This window comes from Aotus nancymaae, unplaced genomic scaffold (genome assembly GCF_030222135.1).
Source record: "Aotus nancymaae isolate 86718 unplaced genomic scaffold, 86718_ANA_hifiasm-v0.15.2.pri h1tg000025l, whole genome shotgun sequence".
Classification (NCBI taxonomy): Eukaryota; Metazoa; Chordata; class Mammalia; order Primates; family Aotidae; genus Aotus; species Aotus nancymaae.
The window spans coordinates 21756220-21780693 of NW_026988438.1; the positions used below are offsets into that span (position 1 = coordinate 21756220).

General features: G+C 36.8%; 1 protein-coding gene across 14 annotated transcripts in view; it reads right to left on the reverse strand.

The window, feature by feature from the left end:
* ADAM22 (ADAM metallopeptidase domain 22) overlaps positions 1-24474 on the reverse strand; it is a 261243-nt gene that overhangs the window by 105724 nt on the left and 131045 nt on the right. The window lies entirely within an intron of this gene.

Here is a 24474-nt window from a genome sequence, read left to right on the forward strand (position 1 = left end):
AAATACTCCTCAAAATGGTGGTTCCCAAAACTGACTCTCAGAAGTACCATGGTAGGCTTTCTAAACCAACTGATGCCCAGGCCTTCCCTCAGACCTGCTGAATCAGAATCTCCAAGGAGGTAGGGCCCCTGGTTTCTTATAGTTGTAAAATGTTCCTCTACATTATTTTGATGATCACATCTGGAATTGTTAACTCTAAAAATATTCAATACCAAACTCCCCATGCAAAGGATCCAGAAAGATCTTTCAGAGAATGGAAGTATCTACCATATCTTGGACATCCTGTTTAGTGAATTATGTGATAGGTCATGATGACTGATGAGGTGAATATTATTTTCCCTCTTTTACAAGTGAGAACCATAGACTGAGAGAGATCACACCCAGGTGTGCCTGCTACAAAGTCAAGTTATTAATGCCAGTGGTTTTCAAATATTGGTTTTCAGACCAACAGCATCAGCTTGAGAGGATGTGGAGAAACGGGAACAGTTTTACACTGCTGGTAGGAGTGTAAACTACTTCAACCATTGTGGAAGACAGTGTGGCAATTTCTCAAGGACCTAGAAATAGAAATTCCATTGGAACCAGCAATCCCATTATATGGGTATATATCCAAAGGATTATAAATCATTCTATTATAAAGACACATGCACACATATGTTCATAGTGCACTGTTTACAATAGCAAAGACCTGGAACCAACCCAAATGCCCATTGATGACAGACTGGACAAGGAAAATATGGCACATATACACCATGGAATACTATGCAGCCATAAAAAATGATGAGTTTGTGTCCTTTGTAGGGACATGAATGAATCTGGAAACCATCATTCTCAGCAAACTGACACAAGAACAGAAAATCAAACACTGCATATTCTCACTTATAGGCGGGTGTTGAACAATGAAAACACATGGACACAGGGAGAGGAACATTGCACACTGGGGTCTGTTGGGGGGAGATGAGAGAGGGACAGCATGCAGGGTGCAGTGGAGAGATCGGGCAGGAGGGATAACATGGGGAGAAATGCCAGATGTGGGTGATGGGGGGGACAGAGGCAGCAAACCACATTTTTATGTGTGTACCTATGCAACAATCCTGCATGATCTGCACATGTACCCCAGAACCTAAAGTACAATAAAAAAAAAAAAAAAGAAATGCAAATTTCTCAAGCCTCACTATAGACTTCCTCAGAAGCTCAAGGATGAGGCCTACCCACCTGTGATTCGGCCAGACCTTCAGGTGATTTCACTGCACTCTAAAGTTTGAGAACAACTGCTTTATACTACTCCTGTTTCTGATTCTGAAGCTCCTCACTGCTGAGCTCACTGAAATCTTACACTGGTTCCTGAGCTGACCCTTCCTGACACAGAAAGAATGTACTCCACTCTGTTTCTGGTTCCCCAAAAAGCAGCTGGCTTTATCAGAAACATAATGGAAGGTGACAGGTAAGATAAGAATATTAAGGAAGAGCAGAGCTGTTTTTTGTTGGTGCTGGTCATAGGATACCATGCAGGATGCTTTGGCCTGGATCAAAGAGGCTAGAAAAATCAAAGTTCCAGTTTGCCTCAGACAAAGGGTTTCCCAGGATACTGGCATTTCAGTGCTACTTTTGTGAAAGTCACAGGCAGATAGGAATGGTTTGGTCATGCTAAAAGGGTTAGGGCCAGTGTAGGCACCTCTAAATCAAAACACACGCCCTTGCAACTCTTGTTCTCCTGCTCTGTTCACTGAGTCATAGCCTTCTCCCTGTCCATAGTCACTGGTCCTAAAACCAGCCTTCTGCCATGCAGTGTGGGAAGCTCATGCCAGTCACCCTCTTCCACAAGTGGGACCCTTCCTCACTCTGCTCTAGCACAGTAGCTGCCAACCTTGGCAGCATATTAGTAACATGTGCGAAGTTTTTTTTAAAAAAATACACAGCCACACCCCATAACAACTGCATCAGAATCTCCAGAGGGTGGGACCTGCGTATTTTAAAAGTCTGCCCAGATGATTCCAGTATGCTACCATAGTTGGGAACCTCTGCTCTAGCTGATACCACCTTGCAGGAACATAAGGTCTTCCCTTGAACCCTACTGCATCCTAGATTCCCCCAAGATGTTTACACTGTCCTGACACATTGGTGGCTGCAGTCTTTTCCACCAGGTGCTTGCCTACCAAAACCACACTTCTTTCCTGGTCTAAACTCCCTCTTGATTGGCATCAACGTCAAGAACCTGCATTCTTCCAATCCTCACTCCACCTTCCCAATTGTAAGTCTCCTTGGGAGGCTGGGCATGGTGGCTTACACCTGTAATCCCAGAACTTTGGAAGGCCAAGGAGGAAGGTTTGCTTGAGTTCAAGACAAGTCTGAGCAACATAGTGAGACCCCCCATTTCTAATACTAGATAGATAGATGATAGATAGATAGATAGATAGATAGATAGATAGATAGATAGATAGAAAGAAAAGTAGTCTCCTTAGGGCCAGCTGCATAATGGAAATTCTTAGAAAAGCTAAATTTTATGTTAAAGAAGATCCACCAACCTATCCCAATTAAAACTCATAATCTGTGACTGTACAGAATCAGACTGGATTCATAGAAAGGACATAGGCTAAATATCTTTTCATGTACAGAGCATAATGGTATCTGATTCTAAAGGCTAAGAAAAGTAAAAAGATTATTTCCTCTCCTTTTATAGTAAATTAAAATTAAGTAAAGCTATCATGTGGTTCCCAAATGCTAATGATCCACAAATCTATACTAATGCATCTCAAAAAACTTTACCAGTCCCTGTCAAAAAGATAAAAATAAGTATAGTGCACTTATTTTTTCATAAAGCTAAATGTATTTAATTTTTAAAAAACTATCCTTTGTTCTATGTTTACTTCCTTATCTTTATTATTCAAATTATCAATTGTTTTCCTTTTATAAATAGACTTTTATTTTGGAATAATTCTGATATACAGAAAAATTGCAAAGATGGTATAGAGAATTATGGTATGCCTGTCACCCAGTTTTTCCCATCATTAACATCTTATATTTCTTTAGTATATTTGTCAAATCCAAGAAACGGACATTGGTATATTACCATTTACTAGACTCTGAACATTTAGATTTCACCATTTTTTCCTTTAATTTCCTCTTTCTATTCGAGGATCCAGTCCAGAGTACCATATTGCATTAGTCGTTAGATTCATTTATTTTTTATTGGTAACAATTGTAAATAGTATTTAGATGTTTTGAGAGGGTTGTTTTCATATATGGCAAAATAGAAGAAATGGCAACCCTATGTTCATCCTCAAAATTCATTTTCTTGGTATATGGAACTATGAAATATAAAAGTTTAAGACCAAGAATACAAATGAATACTTCCTAGACTTTAACTTAGCATTATAGGTCTTCAAAGCCTTAAAAACAAAACTATTGTTACATCATCAGGTTTAACTTAAATGATTAAAATGTAATATTTAATGTGACCTATGGAAATGAATTCTGAAAGATTACTCAGTAACATTTCACTATAATAAATATCTAGAACCCCATATTGCCTGAGATTCTTCTGGACTATCCTTTCAATGATGTTTGTATGGGGAACAGCTTTGGAAGACGGAGACTATCTCCCTACAAAGCAAGGAGCAGGCATGTTTACTGCCCACTATAAAAGATTCAGGTTTCCTAAATTCAGAATTTCTTTGTTGTAATACAGTGCACTATGTGCTCAGGTGTCACCTGGCTCTTTCCGCTATTACCTTCTGGGAATTAAGGCTCAAGACACCAGCGTAAGAAAATATTGCTATTCTGGCTATTGCCAATGCCAGAGTGTCCTTTGTCTCTGACCCAGGAGTCTCCTGTCTTCTGCCAGCATAGATAAAACTGCAGCAAGCTAACATCTGTTAACTTATAAGTAGGATAAAATTTCAGACTTTCATAGTTGTTGAGGTTGGATTTCCATCTTCCCCTAAAAATTAAGAGATCTGTTAAGAGTAAGACTCCATTCCCCCATTTCCATTTTCCTGCAAGACAAAAATCAGCTAATGATAAATAGGACACATACTGCCCATCTTATCACAGGTAACTTAACTCTCATATACACTACTGTTTAACACCTTTGGGTATTAATGTTTGCCACCCCATTTCAAGGTACACATGTTCAAACAGCATCCAATAACATCTAAAGGTAAACAGTCATTAGAAATCTCTGTACTATTTCAATATTAATTGATGAGCACTAGGATATTGTAGCATTAATCAAAAACATTTTAAAAACCAAAAAGATTCAGCAGATCATGGACTTAAAAAATTAAAAGGAGTTAAAGCTAGTTGATGAAAAAGAATAATTTCATTTAAAAGATATATGGTTACCACTGGAGAGAAAATGATGTATAAGAATATTATTGTAGTAAAAGTTTCCACAAGAAAGAAAAAGAAAGACAGTAGAAAACCACTGAATATAAATAAAAGTGATGAAGGAGTTAATCTTATTAAAAGATGCTGAACACCAAAAAATATAGGGGCCATAACTCTCTGATGAGCTCATGAGTGAAGAAGAAGGAAAGAAGAAGGAGGGGGAGGAGAGGGAGGAGGAGGAGGAGGAAGAAAGATGAAGAAGAAAGAAGCAGGAGAAGCAGCAGCAGCAGCCGCCCACCAAGGATACAGTGAGGTTAAAATCTATTTTTATTGTTCAGGAGTCTTTCCTTACACTGATTTTCCATGGTATGTCAGTCTTGGACAACAAAGTACGAAAACCATGATAGGGGTGGTTCCCAGGAGTTAAAACTCACAAGTTCCCTACATGAACAATTGTTAAAGTCTTTTGAGATGCAGTGCATTTCCAAAAGGCATGGACTTATTCCTTCTCCTCTTGTATGCAGGCTCAGGCACCTCCAGCACATAATCTAATTGTTTTTACATTAGTTATAATAAAATCAAAATGACTTCTGTATTATTAGTAGTTTCCTCAGGCTGTTGCAACAAGTTAGCAAAAACTGGGTGGCTCAAAACAACACAAATTTATTCTCTAACATTTCTGGAGGCTAGAAGTCTGAAAGCACGGTATTGACTGAGCCATGCTCCCTCTAAAAGCTCTAAGAAAGAATCCTTCCTTGCTTCTTCCTAACTTCTAGTGGCTGCTAACATTCTTCACTCTCCCTTTGTTTATAAGCACATCTTGGAATTTCTGCCTCTGCCTTTGCATAGTGCTCTCCCTATGTTTTTAACTCTGTGTCTTTACATCGAAATCTCTCTCTAGTAGGGACACCAGCCATTGGATTAGGGCACACCCTAATCTAGTATGACTTCCTCTTAACCTGATTACACCTGAAAAGACTGTTTTTAAATAAGGTCATATTCGAGGGTTCTAGGAGTCAAGAGTTTTGGGGTAAATTATTCAACCCAGTAAAACCTCACATCTAATTAAACATAGCTAAGTAAATTTTTATTCATAATCCTGGGGTTTTCCTTCTAAGAAGCTTGGTTCAGTGGTAGAAACTGGAAGTGTCTATCATGGCATCACTCATCTGATAAAATTAACCTATATCTTAATTACCTAAAACCAGGATTCTAGTTTCCTATCTCTTCATTTTAAGATATTCATCATTATTTTTACACAAATAATATGGCAAACTTAATATCCCATTTTATTAAGTCAAATACAGATTCCTAAAGAGCTTATTTTTAACAACAGAATAGTCAAGAGAAATTATTTTGCAACTGTCAGGTAACCATTAGACACCCATTAATATAACAAATATTTTATCAGGCTACTAAAAATTTTAGGTTCCCACAAAATGCTCAGCAACAAATTACTGTAATGCAGGGAGGGTACTTAACAGATCATCTGAGATGTAGTTCTAATTTGGGAGAACGGAAAATCGATGTGGACCACATACCATGACTACATAATTACAAACTCATGAAATTACAACTCTTTCCAGGAAACCACTATATCACTGTACCTTTTTACAAATAATAAAATTTAAATATATTACTCTAGATGGACTTTTTAGCATAAGGAATGTGAATTACCTGAAATCTTATTCTGTAGTTGATGTTTGACTATTAACAGGAAAAAATATAAGTGATTAGTTGATTGTTGCACAAAAAGAAAACATATTTGTGCATTCCTAAAAGACAGGAAGAATAAGTTTTTTGTTATATCTGAAAAAAAAATGTTTTTTAAAGAAATATAACTATATGAGAGTCTAAAATAAGGAAAAAGGAAATTATTTTTTCTCCACTTTTACCATAAACATAATCTCCCATAGTTTCACTTCAATTCTATCCTCCACTCCTTTTTTGAAGAAGGAAAGCTGGCCACTAAAAGATTCCATTGCAGCCAGGCACAGTGGCTCATGCCTGTAATCCCAGAACTTTGGGAGGCTAAGGCGGGTGGATCACTTGAGGTCAGGAGTTTGAGACTAGCCTGGCCAACATGGTGAAACCTCATGTCTACCAAAAATACAAAAATTAGCCAGACATAGTGGTGCACATCTGCAATCCCAGCTACTGGGGAGGCTCAGGCATGAGAATCACTTGAACCTAGGAGGCGGAGGTTGCAGTGAGCTGAGATGGTGCTACTGTACTCCAGCCTGGGTGACAGAGTGAGACTCTGTCTCAAAAAAAAAAAAAAAAGATTCTGGTTGCAGCATCCTCTCCTCTTTGCACCTTGAGCCTTACACGCTATTCTCAAGCAGTTAATATTAGCATTCAGTGGTCATTTTTATCTCTGCATGAATGATTTTGGATTAGCTCAGGACTTATTAACATGTAAAAAGAGTTACATTACTAAAGAGGTCTCAAACAATATCCTTCATGGATATTTAAGTATTTAAGGTTGTATCTAATAAAAAGTGATGCTAAACATGAAGAATATAAAGTGTTGTTTTTTTCCCAGCAAGTGTTTCTATGAGCATAAGCTGATCGTTCACTATTTCTGTTATTTATGTTTCCATAAATTAAGACAGGAGTTGAATCACCAGAGTCCCTCCTTGTTTCATAATTTGCAATCTGCTTTAAAAAATCAAAGGTTATTTTTCTTTTGAAGACCAGATCAACTTCCAAAGAATCAATATCTTGTACACTGCACTTATCACAAAGGAATAGAATTTAAAAACAACAACAAAGATGCTCATATGTTTGGAATTTTTTTAAATGCCAAATATACAATTTTTAAAATAATTATATTATTTCTAAAAATATAAATAATTCACGAGTCATATAAAGTCACAGTACAATTTATGGAATATATATATGTGGACAAAAACAAAAACAAAACTATATAGCAGAACTTCAGGATGTTGCTAAAATGGTACTTGAATAAATTTTACATTCATAGATGCATACAGAAAAGAAGACTGGTAATCAATAAATTAAATACTTAACTAAATGAATTATGAAATGAAAAACAGAAATTTCATAGAGTAGAAAAAAGGAAATTACAAAAGTAAGAGCAGAAATGATTGAAAAATACATTATAGTAAAGAAAGCAGAACTGGTTCTTTAGGGGAAAACAAAATGTATTTTCAGCCAGGCACAGTGCCTCATGCCTGTAATCCCAGCACTTTGGGAGGCTGAGGCGAGAGGATTGCTTGAGGCCAGGAGTTCAAGACCAGCCTGGGAATCATAGTGAGACGTGATCTCTACTAAAAGTTAAAATTAACAAATTAGCTAATGTGGCACCACACACCTATAGTGCCAGCTACTCAGGAGGCTGAGGGAGAAGTACTGCTAGAAGTTTGAGTTTACAGTGAGCTACGATGGCACCACTGCACTCCATCCTGAGCAACACAGCAAGACCCTGTTTCTTAAAAAAAAAGAAGCAGGGGTGGGGTGAGGAGAGAGTATTTACAAAAAATTCTAACAAGACTGATCAAGCAAAAGAGTGAAGGCAAGAATAAAACAAAATAAAAATGAACAGGAGGTATGCCGATACATAATTAGTAGATTTTAAAAACCATGAGAAAATTTAAAAGCTAATACAGCAAAATACTGAACTGTATTAAATCTACACATGGATGTCTGTTAAGATATTATACATAATTTTTAACATGTCTAAAATATTTTTTGATTATAGAGATTTTTATCTCAGGCCAATTGTTGGTATTTGGTGACTTAAAACTGATCAGATGTGGCTCTAAAATATCTCAGAAAGGAAACGCATGAATGTGAGCCTCTGCTTGGAGGATGCGCTTGCCATCAGACAAGCAGATTATAAGGCTCACGATCGGTTTTTATTTTTCCTGTTCATATTCACTGTACATTTTTATAGTGGGGGGTATAAAGTGCTTTCCCAGACCTGTCCAGGCTGGACTTTTCCCTACACATCTGACATACAGTTGGATGAACAAAGAAACCACTTAATTTTCTAACACCTGGATTAATTCATTCACTTATTTCTTTCATTCAGCAGATACTTATTGTCTTCTAGGTACAAATATCATGCTAAATGCTGAGAATATAGTAAAAGTTCCCATGGGCGCTTCTTAGAAACTTCTTATGGAACTTACAGTCTAGGGGCGTGGAAGATTGTCTTATTATGAAGCAGGAAGTGGAGGACTGCTGCTGGTGATCCTAACATGCTTCCCGTCATGAGCAGAATCAGAAACTAGCAGTAAGAATGCACAGAAGCCACCAAAGATTTCACCAGAAATTCTTTACAAATTGCCACTTTACCTCAATGATGATATCAGAATCAGTATTTATGGAGTATTTCCCACATCCAAAGCTCTGAGTTCCATGTTTGTCTTGTTTAACAGATGAGGAAAATAACATATAGGAGGCCTAAGTAAATTGTCTAAGGACACACATATATTAACTGGCAGAGTCAGGATTTGAGTTTAGGTCCTTCTAGCCCTAACAATATTCTTAGTCTCTAAGCTTTACTGTCCTCAAACCACAGATCTGTCCTGGAGTAAGAAATCACAACCAAATAATGAGTACAATTTGTTAACACAATTCAAGAAGTTTAAAAATTTTTTTAATTTAATCAGAAAGACAGCAGGACCTCAAGAGAACAGCATTTAGTCTGTCCAAAAATCTAATTGCTATGTGGAATACCTATTGACCCCACTCAGAATTACGAAAGCAACCACTCTGCCATCCACAGAGTTATAAAATCATTTCCAGATTTTCAAGAGAAGAGAAAACCAAGGCAGAAAGTAATCAGTATGGAAAGTCCAAAAACATTATTAGGCTAACTTCTTTCACATTGTACCTGACTCCTCTGAGTTGAGGCTCTGGTCAAATACCATTCTCCTACTTTCATCCTTTTTCCTCCTGTGCCACTTGCTCCACCTCTTATTCTGTCTACCTTCTCTGGTTTCTTTCTGCCCCTTTCATGCACCAAGATCCTCCATCAAAGCCTCTGGCCTTTGCACATGCTAATTCGACTGCCTGAAAAGTCGTTCTGCTCCCATTTCACTCGCCTGTCATCTTCTGAACTTTGGAAGTAACATTATTTCCTCAAGAAAGTCTTCCCTGACCAACCAGATGAGGTTAGGTCTCCCAGCAAGTGCTCTCAGGGCAACATTTAATTCTTTTCAGCTTTTATCATTTCTATCAGCAACATTTAATTCTTTTCAGCTTTTATCATTTCTATCATTTACAAAGACTTCTCAGTAGTTGTCTGCATCATGCCTGTCATGCCCACTAAAGGACAAGCTTCATGAAGGCAAGAAATGCATCATCTGTTGTTTATAGCTATATCCCTTTCACAGGCCCATGGCAAGCATTCAACTCATATCTATTGTAAATGAGGGTTGAGAACATACATTAAGTATCTGAGAATTTTGGTTTTTCTCTATTCCACTGTAAATTCTTCATGTCAGCTTTCTAGCCACTTAAACTCCACATACTTGCGTTTTTATGAGTGTCTATGGGGAAAATCAAGTCCACCTGCTCTTTTTCTACCTCATAAGTGCAAAGAAAAGGCTGTTCTAGTAAAACATAAATGTGGCCAGGCGCAGTGGCTCATGCCTGTAATCCCAACACTTTGGGAGACTAAGGCAGGTAGATCACTTGAATTTGAGACCAGCCTGAGTAACATGGTGAAACCCCATCTCTACTAAAAACACAAAAGTTAGCCAGGCATGGTGGCACACACCTGCAGTCCCAGCTACTTGCATGGCTCAGGTGGCAAGATCACTTGAGCCTGGGACGCGGAGGCTGTAGTGAGCCAAGACAGTGCACTGCACTCAAGCCTGGAAGATAGCATGAGACCCTGTCTCAAAAAAATGAAAAACAAGGAAAAAAATCAAAAGTAGGCCTGATCAATTATCCTCCTCCAAAAAAGGCTATAAACCCTCAAAACACTCAATACCAATAGTACATATTCTCTGGTCTTTATTACCTTTTCTTATTTTATAGTGGTCACACCTTATTTACTGGAAAGTAAGGTATTTTTATTAATGTATAAGAAAATAATTGTAGTTCACGACAACACCATGGGAATAATTGTCATTTGTTTTTTGCTTCAAACCAGTTAAATGTCAAAAACAATGTTTCTACTACTTTGTTTTCAATTATAATTATACTAATAGTTCACTCTGTTTTCAAAAAAATTGCAAGAGTAGATTTGGAAAAGACATTATATAATGAAAAGGTTAGTTTTAGAATCAGAATTAAAATAGAAGATTCTATTATAAAATAGCTGATTAGTTCCATACATGGAAATATCATTAGTTAGTGCTACTTTGATTTTTTTTAAAAACTTACAGCTGAATATGTCTTTTAAGTTTATAGCTAATATATTGAACATTAACAGATGAAATAACTCTTTAGATACTTAATTGGGGGAAAGAATCTTACACCAGAAAGAAAATAAATGACTTTCTATTCAAATAGGTTAGAAACAGAGCTTAGGAACAGAACTCATGCTGACAGCAGCTGTCACTTTCATTTTTCCTTTCTCCCAGCACCAAGACACCTGACCTGTATAAATTGGCAATGGGCCAATATATTTTCTTTGGGATACAGAGTTAAGACCACTTGCAATCTGAACAATGCCATTAAGGCAGTTGATGCATTATACATGATGATGGACCTACAGCAACCTTGCTTTAGTCTCAAGAGAAAGCAAAATTTACTTAATCCTCCCCCCAAAATGTTTTTCCTATAATGCAAAGAGAATTAAATCATGAAATCTGAGACCTTCCTGAAACTACACTGATTACAAGATGGCAGAGGAGCATATGTCTGCATAAGCCTGCCAGGGGGGAAATGCACACATCATCAAGCTCATCCAGGCATACTAAATGATGACTAGTGGCAGATAAAAAGTAAAGTTAGGAAATACACCTGGAATAACTGATGTTACACATGAGGAAAAAAATAAACACTTTATCAGTTTGTTTACTAGATTTGTGTAGCTCTTTCACTCTCTTCCTGTTTGTGGGCTGTGTATGTTGTGGAATGGAGGGCAAGAGAGGGCCAGTGGGGATGGGTATTTTGAAGCATTTTGGCAAGGATACAACCGAATACCTTCTAGTCTCTTGGCAGGATAATGGTATGTTTCGGTTTAGTTACTCTTGCCCATAAAACCTCACATTTACTCCAGATGTGGATAAATTTACACACAGGCACAAGATGGGCATAAGAACGGAGTCATGTGTTTGCCATGTGCAAGGCAGCAACATATTTCAAACTATAATGATTTAGAAGCGATGGTGCTCCCCTGTGCTCAGCAATACACAATTCAACTATGGAGAACAAAGGACTAAAAATTAACTCCAAAATGAAATACTTTAAAAAAAAAAAAAAGGCTAGCAGGGGAGGGGGGAGTCTTTAGAAGGCATTTGGTTTTTGTAGTAAAGAAAATTTTATATTGGAATAATTGTGACTCACCTGAACTAAAACATCTTCAATTTTGGCTCATTAAAACAACTACTAAAAGACATGGTAAATTACAAATTGTAAATTGTAGAAGTGCTGTAATTAAAATCTTTTAATTCTAATTCCTCTGCTATTATGATCATTTATTTCCACAGGGAGGATAAACTATAGTAGATTACAGCATACATTCTGGTGCCAGACTTCCTTGCAGTTAGTTAAACTTTCTGTGGCTTAATTTTCTCATCTGCAAAATGAGGATAATAATGTTATTACTTGGAGATAAAATGACTTAAGATATATGAAACACTTAGACTAGCACATAGTAAATACCATACAAGCATTTGCTATTACTCTAACTACTACCAGTACTTTCATTAATCCTAAATCCAGTTACTAGTATTGATCCCATCTGAATATCACATGATTCAAAGACATATAGATTGCATAAGACAGGAAATCCCTGGTGTTAAAATGAGTACTTATAGGAATATATAATATCTATTTGTAAAAATACAAAACTTTGACATTGATATAAAACAGAAGTACAGTAAATCATATTTTTTAATTCCATTGAGTATCATTAACTAAAAAGAATATTCCATTAGTAGTCTTAAGGAAGCAAAATGAGTTTTGAGTTATAAGGAGAAGAGGTTAGCTCTTCCAGATGACTAGCATTAAACTACTGGTGGCAGTTACTGGCACCGAACACTGAGTTAGGGAGCCTGAGTTAACAGCATATGAAAGCATACTCTTTCTACAGGACTGCAATATAGAGTAATTATTAATCAATGAAACTAGCTCACTATGACTTACATACACTATCCATCAAAACTATAATATTTTCAGCTATACTTTTGTTCAGTATTTAAAATACTTCTGTGAGAATATCATAGTTCTTGAATGAGTAATAGAGAAAATTATTGAGTCTTCCTTCTGATACAATTCACTATTAAAAATGAAAGTACTTAAAAATGGGCAGGAGCTCAAACCCACAGGAACCAAGGGACATGGTTTCCTGTGTTGGCCCTATTTACAATTATAGAGTCATCTCTAAATCAGAAGATCCTAATATTGTTTCCCATCATCACCCTGAAATTCAATTCAATAATTTCTCATTAAATTGCCGTAAGATGAACACTACTTATAGAATCATTTTTAGGAAGTTGAGCTCTTATTCTTGTGGGATCCTGAGGTTTAAAAAAAAATCATTTATGTCAGTAATTAGGGGCGAATGAAGTCATTAAAATATAATAGTGTTTAAAGCCAGCCTACCTACAGCTAACAACTAAATATTCAGGTATGAAGTTCTATTGATAAATATTTTTTAAAGTCATTTAAGTTTCATTACTAGTCAAATTGATATTAAGTCATGGCTAAACTGTTTCAGAGAATGGACTTGAAAATAAAGTTTTGCAGGTCATCTAATTTTAAAATTTGTGTATTTGTGGTTAACTTGGCTTTGATTAGCATAGGAAGTTACCATGTTCATAGCTACACCATTTGAAATTTCCTCTCCTGTCCAAGAGAACCTATGTGAGGTACCTACATGCTCATGCCACAAACTGTAATACCTGCACCTCAAGTTTCTCTTTGGTCCACACCACAAGTTTTGCTCTCAGAGTTTTAACTTAAGAGTGAGAATCCTTAACCTAAATCACTCAGCAAGTGCAGCAAGGAAAACATAAAAAGAGATTTTAACATATGGGTAGTTGTATCTGCCAAACAACCCTATAATTGCTTCATTAATTGTTTGTGATCACTTTAATCAACTGTATTTACACATGCTCTGTAAAGAATCTATGTTCCCTAGCAGACAAAATGGAGACCAAAATCCACCTCAATTTACGGTATGTGAACTATATCTCAATATAACTATTCTTTTCAGAAAAAAAAGTCCCAATTACCATGGCAGCAGGAGACCCTCCAAGGACTGAAGGCCCTCAATTGACACTCTGCCTATCAGCTGGCCCTCAAAATGCACATCACTGAGCTTGTTTACTTGAATAGAAGCCTCCCCATCTCCACAGAGCCAAGGAAAATGCTTGAAACTTGGATTTGAAATTTGGTGATAAAATTAGGAGCTTAAGTGACAACTTCCATAAATAGATCTGTTTCAGAGGGGAAAAAATTCATTTCTAAAGCCATCTTCCTAAGCCATGTGACTTAATTACTGTCTAGGTGACTAAGTATTATCCAAGAGCCTTATCCAAGAGTTTCTGGAGAAGCTACTGAAGTGAGAATTCAAGACAGAAAGCATGTTTCTCAAATGCAAGAGAAAGTTGTAAATAAGGAAGGCACTTTGGAAGAGGAATGCTGTTGCTGAGTTGTTCTATTTGAAAAGAAAAATGAAAATGAGAGAAAAGGAAAAAGCCTTAGTATAGATTACTTGGCAAAAGTGGCTGTTGCTTACATTTTATCTCAAAGACAGCCTCCAAAACAAAAGATAACCTAAAAAGGTATTTGAAAAAACACACAGGTCTCTACTTCAGAAGATACATCATTGAGGCAATGGTATGGATGGCTCTGGACTAACAATGCATGCAGCAAAATTTACTGCACACCAAGGTCTGGTATTTTTTGTTGTTGTTGTTTTTTTTTGTTTTTAATTGCTTACTCTTCTTACTCCTATAGAAAGAGCCAAGATTCTGTATGGTAATGCAGTGTTAAGAATCAAGAAGGAAATTTGATAGCTAGGGTAAGCAAAAGCAGATTAACCCCTGTGTTCATCTTTTCTGTTGCAATAAATATGAGTCACTTTGACAGTTTAATAGCCACTTTTGTGCTTCCCATGGCCAAAAAAGAAACAATACAAGCACTTCTGTACTATTCAATTTGAATTGGAGTTGGAAAAATCTGCATCCCATAATAGGCTATGTTAAGTACTGTCATTAAAAAAAATGGAAGGCAGTCACTAAACTATAACCTATATTGTACATAAACTAAACTCTGTCGCTAATGACAAGGTGAGAAAATAATTCACTCAAGAAAGGAGTCCACAGTGTTATATAGCACCATATAATTTTGGGTTGTTGTTGCTTTTACAAACAACACATTTTAAAAGCTATCTTAAGAAACACTATTTCTCTAACATGTTGTATACCTTTTGAGTTATTCGAGTTTTGAGAAATATGGTCCTCATGGAGAAATCTAGAAAAGGTGACATGAGAAATCTTGAATATAACTTGAGATCACAAGAAATTTTCTATCACTGCTATTCAAGTGCACAGGAATTACAAAGTTAGCCAGGAAGGCATCTGTTGTTCTGACAGTCACTGTATTTACAATTTTCTTTTTTTTTTTTTTTTTTTTTTTATAAAGAGAGAGAGAATAGGAAGGAGAAAAAAGGAAGAGAAAGAGAGAGAGAGAATGGGGAGGAGGGAGAAGGAAAAGAAAGAGGGAGAGAGAATAGGAGTATTGCTTTCTTGCCCAGGCTAGAATGCAATTTAGTAATGGGTATTGAAAACCTCTTTTATACTGATAATTATACTTAATGATGTAATCAGGAAGGAGTAAGGGAAGAAGATAGCAAACAAACAGCCAACCAATATTTAATTTAAACCTATGAAATGCTATGCGATTACTGAGGAGTGATTTACTTCCAATTATATAGTCACCTTTGGAATAGGTGTGAGGTGGTAATGTATGTTTTGTGTATTTGAAGTGGAGAGTTCTATAAATGTTTATTAAGTTTACTTGTTCCGGGTCTGAGTTCAAGTTCTGAATATCCTTGTTAATTTTCTATCTCGTTGATCTATAGAATCGTTAGCTCTTCTTGTTGCATTGATCCTTTTGCCATTATGTAATGTCATTCCTCGCCTCTTTTGATCTTTGTTGCTTTAAAGTCTACTTTATCAGAGGTGAGAATTGCATCTGCTGCTTTTTGTTTATTAGTTTATTTTTACTCTCTGTTCAATTGGTAAATCTTCCTCCTTCTCTCTGAGTCTTTGTGTATTGTTTCATGTAAGATGGGCCCGGATGCAGCATACCGATAGGTTTTGGCTTTTTATCCAATTAAAATATATGTAAGTTTAATACCAGCATTTGATGCTAGCTGGCTGTTTTGCCCATTAGTTGATGTGAATTTTTTATTGTGTTAAAGTTCTTTGCTTTTTGATATATTTTTGGAAAGGCTGATATTGGTTGTTCCTTTATATGTATAGTGCTTCTTTCAGAAGCTCTCGTAAAGCAGGCCCGGTGGTGGTGAACTCTCTAAGTACTTGTTTGTTCCCAAAAGATTTAATTTTTCCTTCGCTCATAAAGCTTAGTTTGGCTGGATAGGAAATTCTGGGTTGAAAGTTCTTTTCTTTAAGGATGTTAAATATTGGTCCCCACTCTTTTCTGGCTTGTAGGGTTTCGGCTGAGAGATCTGCTGTAAGTCTGATAGGTTTCCCTTTATGGGTAACCTGACCTTTCTCTCTGGCTGCCCTTAGTATTTTCTCCTTCATTTCAACCCTAATAAATCTGGCAATTATGTGCCTTGGGGTTGGTCTTCTTGAAGAATATCTTTGTGGTGTTCTCTGTATTACCTGGAGTTGAATATTACCCTGCCTTGCCAGGTTGGGAAAATTTTCCTGAATGATATCCTGAAGAGTATTTTCCAACTTGGATTCATTCTCTTCATCACATTCAGGTACACCTATCAAACGTAAATTAGGTCTTTTCACATAGTCCCATATTTCCTGGAGACTTTGCTCATTCCTTTTCATCCTTTTTTCTGCATTTTTGTCTTCTCGTTTCATTTCACTGAGCTGGTCCTCGACTTCTGATATCCTTCCTTCCGCTTGATCAATTCGACTGTTTAAACTTGTGCATGCTTCGCGAAGTTCTCGTGTTGTGTTTTTCAGCTCCATCAATTCACTTATATTCTTCTCTAAATTGTCCATTCTCATTAACATTTCGTTAAACCTTTTTTCAAGGTTCTTAGTTTCTTTGCATTGGGTTAGAATAAGTTCTTTTAATTCACAGAAGTTTCTTATCACCCACGTTTGGAAACCTGCTTCTGTTATTGGAATACCGGTGTAATCTATTAAGCCTTGTTCCGTTACTGATGAGGAATTGCAATCCCCTGTAGAGGGAGAGGCATTCTGATTTTGAGTATTCTCTACCTTTTTACGCTGGTTTCTTCCCTTCATTATATATTTGTCCGTCTGTCGTCTTTATAATTACCGACTTTCTAACTGGGTCTCTGACGTCCAACTTGTTGATTCCCTGCGCCGAAATCTGAGCAATCCACTGAGCCGGCCAAAACAGCGGTGTTAAGATTGATGGTGCTTTTCTGCCCGGGAATCTCCGGACTCTGCACCAAGAACTGGCGTGCTAAGGCACCAGCAAAACCACCACGCCGGCCACAAGAGTCGCCCTGGCGACCCGTGGAGCTCCTCCACTGGGAATCTCCTGGTCCGTGAGCAACTAATATTCGTCTGAAAGTGTGGCGTCCTCTCGTTCTTTGCGCTTTCACTGGGAGGTACGTGCCCGAGCTGCTAATCATCAGCCATCTTGGATCTCTCTCTGTATTTACAATTTTCTAAGGGATTTCTTGCAGCTGTCCTCTACTAGTATTTTTTTTTTCCTGTCATTGACACATTCACTGGGGAAAACTAAAAGATTAAGGCAGGATTTTTTAAAGATATCCCTTTTTTAAGAAAGAGGAAATGGAAATTTCACTTAGAAAATTGAGTGCAAAAGGAATCTAGAGACTCTGCTAGTGGCATAGGTACCTGCTGGGAGATAATATTGTGCTTAGTTAGAAATCAGTCATGGAGCTCCCATCCCAGAGAGGAAGACAGATGTGAACAGAAGTTGAAAAACTATTCTGGATAAAAACTCAGGCTTCCTCCTTGCTACTAACTCAAATTCCTTGTTCCTTTGTTTCCACAGATGGCAGTGACAATTTTCAGTTTGCCTAAATATGACTTTTATGTAAGTGAATGTAACTATACTACCACCAGACTAAAAGGTTCCCTAGAGTCATAATAACCTCTCCCACCCTTAAGTATTACTTTCTCCTCTGACACCTGCCCCTCAACACACCACTCTCTCCAATTCCTTTAATCATTTCCAGACTTCAGTGGTGACCCACACTCCTTTGCTTTCTTATCCATCTTTTTACTGCTACTATAAATACAATTAAGATTTTGATACAATGATTCTTGAGTACACTCAGTTCAGTCAAATGATGAGTAGTAAACAGTTAATTACCAGTCAAAAGAAAATTCTGTTTAACGGATGTCTCTGTACAGACTCATTGTTAAGGATTAGAAATCTAATCCAAGGACAAGGTGGGATTGCTCAGATATAGTAGTTCAGAAATAACTTCAGCTGGCTGGGTGCGGTGGCTCATGCCTATAATCCCAGCACTCTGGGAGGCCGAGGCAGGTGGATCATGAGGTCAAGAGATCGAGACCATCCTGGTCAACATGGTGAAACCCCCATCTCTACTAAAAATACAAAAATAATTAGCTGGCCGTGGTGGCGCACGCCTGTAGTCCCAGCTACTTGGGAGGGTGAGGCAGGAGAATTGCTTGAACCCAGGAGGCAGAGGTTGCAGTGAGCCTAGATCGTGCCATTGCACTCCAGCCTGGGTAACAAGAGCAAAACTCCGTCTCAAAAAAAAAAAAAGAAAAAAAGAAAAGGAAGAAATAACTTCAGCTAATAAAAATATTTGGTGGCCATTACTCTTTACTATAATCATAAGAGATCAAATAATTTAACTGAAAACACTATCAGAACTCTGCAAATAGTCATAATATGCCAATAGTCATAATATGCCTGACTGGTCATGATCTTTCATTGGTGAGATAATAAATCATATCTCTACAAAGAGGTCTACTTTTACTTTTTGACCCCAAGAAAATCTGTTCCCTGCCCCATCTATACACATTCCTAACATATAGAAAGGATTTGCCATTCCTCTCTTAGTTATCTAAAATTCATACTATGGTTATTTTCCTCATACATTCATTCAAACAAAAATAAAACAAGCTTTGGCCTGGAGTGTGTCTTTACCATTCTTGCCCAAGACAACTGATATTACAGAAAAACCACCTGAATGCATAACCAAATTTGAAAGAAATGCGTAAAGGGTCTTTACGTAGATCATCATTTCAGTTTAAGGATTAAAGACCATAAAGGAGAAATTGTTAGATATCCAAAAATGAATTAGATATGTATACCATGAGTATAAATAAAATACATTTCAATTTTTATGCCTATCTTATATTATATACTATAGAATATACAATAGATAATACATGTAAAAGTCAGCTCTGGAGTTAGATAATCTCGATTCAAACTGCAGCTTTATAACTGCTTACTATGTTACTTTCACAAGTTGTGTAACTTCTCTGTGCTTCAGTTTCGGTAAATTAGGATAATAGTTATATTTATAATCACAGGTTGTCTTGAGGGTTGAATGGCACATACAAATTCATGTGACTAAGATATCATACAATAAATGGGTTATTATTGTAATAGTTATTACTATTAGTATTATAATACTGATTAATTAAAGCCGATATAACTGTTAATTTTAATTAGCCCCATATACTAGCAGCCTTCTGTTTCAAGACAAAACAAGCTATAAAGCAGCAAATTGCATGGCTGAGACTGTTGCCACTACTCATCAATTCCAATGTCCTTTGTCTTACGAATCCAGAACCATGGTTCTTCATAATCAGAATTAAAGTTGTATTCCCAAGGTATTCTGCTTAGTTGAAACTTTACCTTAAAAAAAATATTTTTTTGAGATGAAGTCTCGCTCTGTCACCCAGACGATCTCAGCTCACTGCAACGTCTACCTCCCAGTTCCAAACAATTCCTGCCTCAGCCTCCTGAGTAGCTGGGATTACATGCGCCGCCACCATGCCTGGCTAATTTTTTGTATTTTTAATAGCAATGGGTTTTCACCATGTTAGCCAGGATGGTCTTGATCTCCTGGCCTCGTGATCTGCCCGCCTCGGCCTCCCAAAGTGCTGCGATTACAGGTGTGAGCCACCGCACCCAGCCTATTTTAAAATTCGTTTAGAAGTCCATATTAATCACATAAAAGTTCTCCCTAACAGATGGGTAAATTAAGAATTTAATTTTTAAATGAATTGAAAATAAACGTAAGTGAAAGGTTAGTATGTCTCATTAAAGGAACAAAAAGTATCTTTCTTTTCTTGCATAAATACTTTATCTTTGTAACTTTTGAAAAAAAATTCTTTTCAAGTTTTAATAGAACTTTCATATCAGAATTATGCACAGCTATGTGAACAAGATAAACTGATTTCAATGAAGCTGATGATGTCCCTGCAGATAACATAAATCATTATGTTAAGGAACAATCACCAAAATGTGTTTGTTTTTACACTAAATACTAAATTGCAATCAACATCAAAATCCAGATTGTACGAAATTACATAGCATAAACAATGTGATTTCTTCAACAAATAAATTGCAAGGGGAAAAAAAGAGAAAGATAATTTTTAAAAATTACTTTTAAAACCTACACAGGCAAAATTAAACTATAGGGGCACATGCTTTGGTGATAAAACTATAAACAAAAGCAAGAAAAGGATAAAAGTCAGGATAGTGTTTACAAATCTTATAAGAGGAGGACAAAAAGGGCTTGGGTTTGGGAAGCAGCAAATAAACAGCTGGCCAAGCTCTATTTTTTTTTTAATTTGAGACAGAGTTTTGCTCTTGTTGCTTAGGCTGGAGTGCAATGGCGCAATCTCGGCCCTCCAATCTCCGCCTCCCAGGTTCAAGGGATTCTCCTGTCTCAGCCTCCTGAGTAGCTGAGATTACAGGTGCCTGCCACTACTCTCAGCTAATTTTTGGTATTTTTAAGAGAGATGGGGTTTCACCATGTTGGCCAGGCTGGTCTCAAACTCCTGACCTCAGATGATCCACCCCCCTCGGTCTCCCAAAGTGCTGGTATTACAGGCATGAGCCACACGCTCGGCCAAAGCTCTATTTCTTAAACTGAATGGTCAGCAATTCCTCAAGAATCTAGAACTAGAAATACCATCGACCTCGCAATCCCATTACTCGGCATATACCCAAAGGATTATAAATCTTTATACTGTAAATACACATGCACGCATATATTTATTGCAGCACTGTTCACAATAGCAAAGACTTGGAACCAACCCAAGTGCCCATGAATGATAGACTGGATAAAGAAAATGTAACACATATATACCATGGAATACTATGCAGCCATGAAAAAAGATGAGTTCATGTCTTTTGCAGGGACATGGATGAAGCTAGAAACCATCATTCTCAGCAAACTAACACAGGAACAGAAAACCAAACACTGAATGTTCTCACTCATAAGTGAGAGTTGAACAATGAGAACACATGGAAACAGAGAGGGGAACATCACACACCAGGGCCTGTCGGCAGGTGGGGAGTTACGAGAGAGACAGCATTAGGAGAAATATATAATGTAGATGATGGGTTGATGGGTGCAGCAAACCACCATGGCACGTGTATACCTATGTAACAAACCTGCATGTTCTGCACATGTACCCCAGAACTTAAAGTATAATAATAATTTAAAAAATATTTGCCTTTAGTATTTTATCAACATGAATTTCTGTGTCAGTGGTATACCTTACCACAGAAAGGTTTAAAAAAATTTTTTTCCTGAAAAATGTATTCCTTTTACCAAAAGTTCAAAGACACCCAAGCACAGCCATTTATCGACTGGTTTCGAGTCATTGTTAAATTTGGAATAACGCTTTAATTTTAAATTTGCATTTTTAGGATACATACGGCCATGATCGTGCCAACTGACAAAAAAAGTTCTTAGACTTTAGCTTTGATTTCATATTTCCTTTCATTTACCTCAGTCAACTTTAAGAAAAAACAAAAAACCTTACAGGGCCCTTAAGGAAGGCATTATGGGGTGGACTGTGTTCCCCCAAAATACTTATGTTAAAGTCCTAACCCCTAGTACTTCAGAAAATAACTGGATGTAGGACAGGGTCTCTAAAGAGGTAATGAAGTTAAAACAAGGTTATTAGGGTGGGCCCTAGTTCAATAGGAACAATGTTCTCACAGGAAGAGATTAGGATGCAGATATACACAGAAGGAAGACCATGTGAAGACACAGGAAGAAAACCACGTACAAAGCAAGGAGAGAGACCTTGGATAAAACCAGCCCTGCCAATATCTCGATCTTGGGTTTCTAGCTTCCACAATTGTGAGAACATAAATTTCTATTGTTAAGGCCACCCAGTCTGTAGTACTTTGTTTTGGCAGCCTTAGCAAACTAATATGGAAGGTAAAGGAAAAGGAAAAGTTTTAAGAGTTCCTTTTTAAAAAGGTACTGGAAAGAAGGAAAAAAATATAAAATGTTACCACTTTGATTTATAATGTATTAATGAGGCATTAATGAAAAAGAGAGACTGATATCAGATTTCATGTAAAAAGAAACACCCCAAAGAGCTAAGCACAGAGGTCAAGACAGGAGGGAACCAGCAGAGAAATAACTGGCTACTGACTTTGGATTGATGAGCAGGATTCAGCACTTTCAATGTGGTTCCTGAAAAAACCCAGAGGAGAATTTTGAGTTAGATTTTTAAATGGAATGGAAACAAATGGAGGTGACAGGTGAGATCAGAGTGGTTAAAGGAGGGGTAAAAAAAAAAAAAAAAAAAAACAACCCCTGGCCCTTAGGTCTGGACAAAGTGTATTTATCATTTCCCTGGTTTGATAGGCTTAGGGGGTTAGAAAAACCATCAACAAAGAAACTGAAATTCTCAGGTGGAAAAATCAGCAAAGATTGTGCAGCAGTCAGTGCTTCATGTGTTATGTATACTCATGGAGCCTTAAGATCCCAGAGTGGATTGCACTTTGCTGACTAAGTACAAGTTTTCTGAAAAGGGATGCTACTATAGACACAGCAGAGAGCTGTCTGCTGGGTCCACCCTCCATGCTCCTATTTGCATTTCATCATTCCACTAACAGACACAGATGGAAATAGATAGCAAATGGCCTGTTTCCTTTCCTCTTTAATTTAACAAGGGAATAAGAGATACTCTACATCTGAAAAACATTATCATACGAAATACAGAAGTGAAGCCAAGTGAACAGGGATGGGAATAAAAGGACCTGGAGATTCTAGCCCTAGGTAATTTTTTTCCCAACTATAAACAAAATGGCTCCATTCTCCCATGTTATATCCAGAAGAATCCTGATATCCTTTCTATAAGAAGGCAGTAATATAAATTAACCCAGCTTTCAATTCGCCAATATTTAGTTTGGAATAACTTTCTGGAGAGACAGGCATAACAGATAACTTATACAAATTATCAGATTTTAAGTCTTTATCAATTAGAAATACATAGGTATGTAGGATGAATTAACTGACAAAATGTCCTAAGGTCTGGAATTTGCTTTAAAATACTACACACATACAAACACAAACACACACATAAAGTAAAAAGAGAAAAAAAAATTGTCAAACTGTTGATAACTGTTGATGCTGGATGACGGGCAAGAGGGGGTTCATTATAGCATTCTTTTAACTTTGATATATGTTTAAACTTTTCCATAATAAAAAGTTTTCTTTTAGTTTACATACATATGCAACTGAAAAACTCAATTGTCTTCAGATTGTGATTTGAATAGGACAATATCATTTATTCTGGTTACTGATAACAGTTTGGTTTCAATAAAAAGCTTTACTATAGCAATATACGTACATAAAAACTGAACAAATGCTTTATGGGAAAATAACTTGGCAAATGTTTATAAAATGATACAGAAGCAAGCAGATACAATATTGTAGATATATATGATACTATGTAAATATATATGTATATATACAAATGTGTGCATAAGATAAAAACCAATTAAAAGATATGTAGCAAAATGAAAGCAACATTTATCTCTCATTGATGAGTTTAAGGACAAGTTTTCCTTTTTTGTTCTACTTTTCTCGGCTTACAAGTGTTCTAAAATGAGCATGTACCTGATTTGTAATTAGAAAAAGGAAATGAATGTGAACAAGTGGGATTATAATTCAGATAAAGTAGAATAGATAGTTGGAACACTATTCAGAAGAAAAAAAACATTTGGCCAAAAGTCACTACACTGAACATTGAGCAGAAAGAAGCCCTACACTTGGGTGGCTTTTGGTTTCATATGCTCTCAGATTACACCATCTGCAGATCTGGTGGGGAAAAGCCCACATTCTTAAGCCTCTAGCTGGTGGAGGCTTTTATTTTTGTGTTAATATTTTCACAGTTTACCTGTCATAACCAATATCCTGAGAGTTCTGTCTCCAGATATTTTTAACTCCCTGATCTCCCTGTAGATCTAATAATTTTACATTTTACTGGCAGAGATGTGGGGTGGGAGGGTGGGAATCTTTCACAACTGAATGCAAAGGCACACACCAATCCTGGACCCAAGTTTTCACCTCTTGGTTCTCAGTGGTAACCTTTAAAGGCAAATTTCAAAAACTATTTTCTGTGCCACAACCTAAGAATTATAGGTTGGTGTAAAAGTCATTGGGGTTTTTGCCATTAAAAGTAGTCACAAAAACCATAGTGACTTTTGCACCAACCTAATACTTGCAGCTATAACAATCCTATAAAAGTTTAACAATTCCTACAGTATCCTAAAAATTCTTTTTCTGATAACTAAAAGTAAAGTTTTATTTTTTCCCAAGTG